The following is a 6,657-nucleotide window of genomic DNA, read 5'->3' as shown; positions in this document are numbered from 1 at the left end:
ACAAAAGCACGACTCAATGTGACTATGTGGCAGCATATAATGAATCTGTATAAGTTCGTCATGCAGGAGGCACGAACGAACCCTCCATATGATTGGAAGAGATAACCAATCGGGGGAGAACTGACTCGATAACAAGGTTATGGCTTACCTAAGTCAAACTAAATCCCACCCATGCGGAGGAGACTTTGTTTTGAGTGCTTTGTTCAAGGGCGACACGACTGACTCTAGCTGCCAACAATAAATGGAAATAATGTCCCTGTTCCCGCTCTTTTTGGAATATTTAATTTTTTTGTCTTTTTCTGATAAGCCGGAAAAAGAATAAAAGAATGCTATGGTACAGTGGAAAGAACGAGTGTCGGTGAAACAGATGATCTAGTTCCTGGGAAAGGAACATTCCTATGCTCAATGCAGGGAGGTGGAAAACTGGTCAGTGACACTCAAAGGTATGTTCCTTCCACGGATCAAGGTATGTCAAGCTGCAGAAGTCGAAGGTATGCAAGGTTGATTTTACAGACGTCATGGTCAAAAGTTGGCTTAAACACGAGTCCGAGTGAAGCCGGCTATAGGCCAAAAGGTGCAAATGGTCAACATGCAATGCAGAAGTACAACTCAACACAAAGGAGCCTCTAGGGTATATGGCCAGAACAAAGCGGAGAAGCTAAGAGGAATGAGTCTTCAACGCATAAGTCATGGCGGGACTACCGAGGACTCCCGAGCCTAGGGATGAAAAATCTGCATGAGTGCCAAGCGACAATAAGGTACTAACTAGGGCACCCATGATAAGGTCGGCTCTACCACACAAGTCATGATACTTCTAAGCAATGAGAAGGTTCCGCACCATAACTTGGTGGGGTCGATCCTAAGGCAAAAAGGTAAAGGAAACTGATAAGTGCACAATGCAGGCGGAAAAACCTAACCTATATGCCAGTTTCGAGAACCAATACCTGTCAGAACGAACCAACCATAAACTTCCAAAGGAGAAATCTTCCAAGTTCTGTAAACATAAATAGGAACACTAGACACGAAGTTAATACATCCCACATATAAACTTCATATAAGATCTTTGTGTTATAGAATACAAAACTTGAAAATGCGTACCTCATATATACAATATGGTACAGGGAACCACGCAACCTTTCGGCTTACGTATAATAGCTCTTTGGAATAAACCCCTTGCAGGGTTCAAACCAAGGACTCCTTTGGTAGTCATAACTCATGGCTTCAAAGAGTTCCTCCTGTGAAGGCAAAACAAGATCTGAGAAATCATGAGAACTAAAAGGATCAAAAGAGGGAATTAAAGGGTCCCATGTCCCTATAGGAAGAATCTCTCGGTCAACTGTCGGGACCAAGTCCCGAGAAGGAGAATAATAAGTCAAAGGATCCTTCTTAGAAGCGATTGAACATTGAGGATTCAATGCCACATAATTCACCCGTGGCGGGGTAGAGTCTACTTGAACACTTGGAACAAACCAAGGGGCATTCTGCATTAAAGTCGAATTAGGGTGGTGATTATCAGATGCAAGCTGATCAATAGTGACAATATTCCCGTTATGAGGAAAGCACATTACTCGAAAGAGTGAAGACACCACAGCATTCATAGCATAGACATAATCACGCCCAAGTAGCATATTAAAGTCTAAAGGGCTATCAACCACCATCATATCGATTAAGACAGTCTTCCCACCTAAAGTGATAGGCACTTGAGGAAGAACCCCCATAGATTCACCAGGCCTTCTATCATAGGCTAACAACTGACTCTGAGCTGTCAACAACTTTGGGGAACCCAAAGCTTTCCAAGTCAAAGAGGATATAATACTTGTAGAGGATCCTTCATCCACCATACATCGATAGACATTTGTGGAATTAACCCTGACCTTTATTTGGAAAGGTGCAGCGGAAGGAAGACGAGGCTCAACAAGACTATCCCAATCAAAGGAAACACTCTTAGAGCTTGGAGGGGGAACATTCGAAGAAACCGGAATGCCCCCTATACTAGAAGACTCTGTACTAGAGATCAAACAGACTCTTTTGTTAGGCACTTCACCCCCCAAAAGAGGAGTGTAATCGGCCAGCGATTGCACTGGCTTTACCACATTATCAACCAATGGTTGATGGGATTGATGAGAAACCAAATCAGATCTAGGAGCAGAAGTACTTTCAGACTCGGACCATATCCTTTGAACCTCTGGAATACCAGGGCATAAATGAGTAAGATGGTCTCCCTTGCATATCTTACAAGGGAACTTAGGTTTAAAACTTCTACGTCCAGGTTTCTTATCAACCTCCATTCCGCCAACATGACTAGCAGTGGTTTGCGGAGAGTCCTGAACATGACTTGCAGAGGTCGGTGACTCTTTGCTAGTATGACTCGCAGTGACTAGACTCATGCCTCCAGCATGACTTGCAGCGGCTGAAGACTCATCTCCAACATGACTCGCAGAGGTTGAAGATGAAGTGCTAGTATGACTTGCAGTGACTAGACTTGTGCCCCCAGCATGACTTGCAGCGGCTGAAGACTCATCTCCAACATGACTTGCAGAGGTTGAAGACTCATCTCCAACATGACTGGCAGAGGTTGAAGATGAAGTGCTAGTATGACTTGCAGTGACTAGACTTGTGCCCCCAGCATGACTTGCAGCGGCTGAAGACTCATCTCCAACATGACTCGCAGAGGTTGAAGATGAAGTGCCAGTGTAACTCGCAGTGACTAGACTTGTGCCCCCAGCATGACTAGCAGTGGCTGAAGGCTCATCTCCAACATGACTTGCAGAGGTTGAAGACTCATCTCCAACATGACTCGCAGAGGTTGAAGATGAAGTGCTAAAATTATTCTTCTTCTTTGACTTCCTTTTTCTCCTCTTTTTAGATTTCTTGTTACAAGAAGGGGAAGAAGAAGGAATCCCAGATTTCTCTTTGAAAGAAGATGAACAATTAGCACCCATGTGATGCCCCTGAAATAAAGCATTCAACTGAGAAGCTTCAAGAGCATTCGGAATATTCGGAGTGGACCACAGCCAAATGGGTAGTCCAACATTCAACCCAGGAATATTCAAAGTGGCCATCAAGGGAGTACCAACGTTTCCAAAGAAAGGAAAAGCACAAGGATCCCCTTTTGGGAGGGCACCTTGGTTGGTTTCCACAGGAATATTGGCCATATCTAACTGATCCAAAGACCCTTCCCTTGCGGGAATATAGAAATAACCCTTCAAAGAATATGGATAAGCAATCAAAACCTTTGCCCTTGAGGAGGCAACTCCACAACTTCTGAAAGAACGACCAAAAGCCTTTCAAGATCGGTAGAGTGGCAAGCCAGTCACTCAGAACACAAAGTCCAAATGTGACTAGACAAAAATACCCAAAGCCAACTATATACAAGGAGCAAAGAGCACTCACTATAAAGTCCCTAAAGAAACAGCCAGTCAAACAACTTCCAAGTATTTCCGCTCCGGGTGGTGAGGACCGGACACCAAAATACAAGAAAGTGGAGTCAAAGGGCCTTCCGAAGATAGTCTGGGATGATGAGGGCCCAGTCCTATCAGCGAAGGTATCAGAGGAAGTTACGCTGACCTCCTAACAACAGCCTGCGCCGGTGCAAGCCCCCAAGCTTCGCAAGGGTGCCCTCCAGAAGTACTGTCGAGAGTGATACAACATCGACCTCAGGTGCCATGGGATTCCCTCCGCAGCCACCTATGCAGATCCCTAGGAGAGGCAACTATGGGTACCAACTCGTCGCAGAAGCCAGGCGGAACAGTCGTGAGGTAAGTTCGGACAAGTAGGAGAGGGGGTATCTCTCTTCCCTGTCTTCACAGACCCTCGTGCTTAACTCCCAGATCCGGAGCTTTCCTGGTCTTCCTAACGCTATTGGATTTACTCTCTTTAATCAGACTCTTATGTTTGACGTTTTGTGTGGCCTTGGAGAGTTAACTCTCCACTCGCCTAATCCAAGGCCCTAAAATCCTAAACTTGTTGGTGTAATAACTAAAACAAAAAGTTCTAGTGGATTTTAATTAAGCGCTTGATTTTATTAGGCTATTCTTTAAGTCAAAGGTAACGGAAGTGAAACTTGTGGTGTTTTTAGGACGCAAAAAGAAACTATCCTAACTACATGCACATGCACTTTTTCGTTTCGATGAAGAGCAATTTCTATGAGGTTCAGATGCACTTCAAATTAAACAAAGTTTTTTGCTTTCTTTTCAAACTCCACACTCACAAAAACTAACAAAACTGTGCATGCCTAAAAGGGGATGCAAAGCTATGCTAATGCAAGAACTATATGTGAATGCAAGATTTTAAGACTACTCTGCAAACAAAGAAGGAAAGTTGCTGCTTTACCAAATTTTGTCTTGCCACTAAAATGCTTACATAGAAGATGATGTGTTACCAATCATTTCGTCCAAACAATAAAAACAAGTTTTAAGATAAAAACAAAGCACTTTCACTTCGCAAAAAGGAAATCAAATGAAAAGCAAGTTTAAGAAAGCAAAACTCAAAACTTTCAAAAGATTTTCTTTCAATCAAACCAAAAAGTCTTTTTCAAAGGAAAACTCTCAAAAAAAAAACTGACACTAATGATTGATAAACAAGCCACCAAACACTTTTGTGAATTGACACCTTTCAAATGATGAAAACTCAACAAAAATAAAATGTGTTCGAAATCGCTTTTGACAATCAAAAGCAGCAATGAAAGTCCAAAATATCAAAAGACAAGTTTCAAGAAATTGGTAACAAGCAAATTTCCCGAAACAAAGGAGTAAATGGTCATAAAAACGATTTCGTTAAGCAAACATAAATGTCATGAAAACAAAATGGACACAAAGATTTGAAGACAATCTCCCCCCTCTGCCGAAACAGAGCAATCAAGATTCTTAAACAGAAACCTTGTGTGTCAAAAATCAATGACGCTTGCAATCAACGAAAAACAAGACTAGCACTCCTTATAACTAGAGAGAGCTCGAAACAAGATGCCCCCTGTTAAACAGAGAACTGTCACTGGGAATTGACTGTTTTAAACTGACCCAAACCACCAGACAGACATTCAGCAAAAGAAAAATTATAAATCTTGAAAATTATGTGATATACGCGCCTGCAATTATTTGCAGAATGCGTGTATACGCGACTGTAACTAAGGAAACCTGCGTATACGCGGGTTTACTTAGTGCAACTTGCGTATATACGCTTCTGTAATCCAGAAAAAGTGCGTATCTGAAGTCTTTCAAGAAAAATAAAAAACACAGACTGAAAAACTGGAAAAGCTTGGATTTCAAGAAAAGATCAGACAGTCAGAGCCAACAAACAGAGGGGCTGAGCCTTGATTGGCTTGAGGACTACCCAAACTAGGAACAACAAGAGTGTTGTCCCCAGCGGAGTCGCCAATTCTGGTTGAAGGGAAAGTACCCCTAGGGTCCTTTGGGCTAAGACTCTACCAGACTGAAAATTGCTTATACAAAGAAACACACACACACAGCCATCTTTTTTACTTTTAAGCAAATTCTAATGTTTAGGGTACATACCTAAGGTCCTACGTTCGAGAAGACCGTTAGGGTGCAAACCCTTCTTGGAGTTCCCTTCTTCTTTCTTTGACCTGCAAGACAAACAAATCAAAGAACACAACAGTACATGTATAGAAGTTTATATATAAATCATCTTTATGCTATAAAGTTAGTTATAAAAAATCTTTAAGTAACCACTTTCATAAGAATTCAACACAAGAATCTCATAAGCATAAAGAAAGATTATTCGGGAACAAAGACGTGTTTCTTTATATATAAAGGCAAATAAAGTACATATATCGGAAAGATATCACCTGAACACCTTCAGCAGGCTCCAAGCAAGCTTCCTCCCGGATTCGTTCCAGCCTCCAGCCTCCAACAAGAGCTCCTTCCAAGTCTTACTCAATGATGATGTCAAGGATGAATGATCACCAATACACATGGAAACAAGGGTTTCCTATGCAAAATGGGGGAAGTGCAGAATGCACCAAGGACTTCAGACCTGGTCTAAGGGAGAAATCTCAGCATAATAATCTTGCTCTCCTTTCTCTCTCCCCTTGGCCTTCCCTTTGATGTCTTTTTATACCCTCTCCAAAGTAGTTTTTTAGTTAGGAGTTGGTTGGGAACAGTTGGGCCACGGGCACTAACAGGTGATCCAGCAGGTAAACCCGCGATCACCGCCCGAAAAAGAGGAAATTATATTTTTTTAAGTGTTTTAATAGATACACGCGGGTTGGGTATGACAGACCCGCGTGTACACGCGTTTAACACAGGGCAAAGTCGCGTATAGGGAATAAAACACTGTTTTTTAAATTTTTGGACCAGGTCGGAAGGAGGGGTTGCCCTAGGCCATAAGTGCTGCACCACAAACCATAAGAGTGAGATTTGGAGCTATAACAGGTATGTGGACTACTTCTGATGGCGATCGTTTTGCAACTTCCCTTGTGTCTTTATGAATTGCAGGGGTCGGTGGTCTGTGTGGATAGCCATTTCCTTCCTCAAAATGTAATGATTCCATTTTTGGCAGGCCTGCACAATGGAATACATGTCTTTTTCATAAGTGGGATACTTTCAGACTATGTCTGAAAGTGTCTCACTATGATATGCCACTGGATTCCCTTGTTGAGTAAGGATTGCCCCAATAGCATAGTCAAAGGCATTTGTCTCA

This window comes from Pinus tabuliformis, chromosome 9, assembly GCF_031772625.1.
Source record: "Pinus tabuliformis cultivar Carrire ecotype Pingquan chromosome 9, CPIR1, whole genome shotgun sequence".
In the NCBI taxonomy this organism is placed as follows: Eukaryota; Viridiplantae; Streptophyta; class Pinopsida; order Pinales; family Pinaceae; genus Pinus; species Pinus tabuliformis.
Note: the sequence above shows the minus strand (reverse complement) of the source record.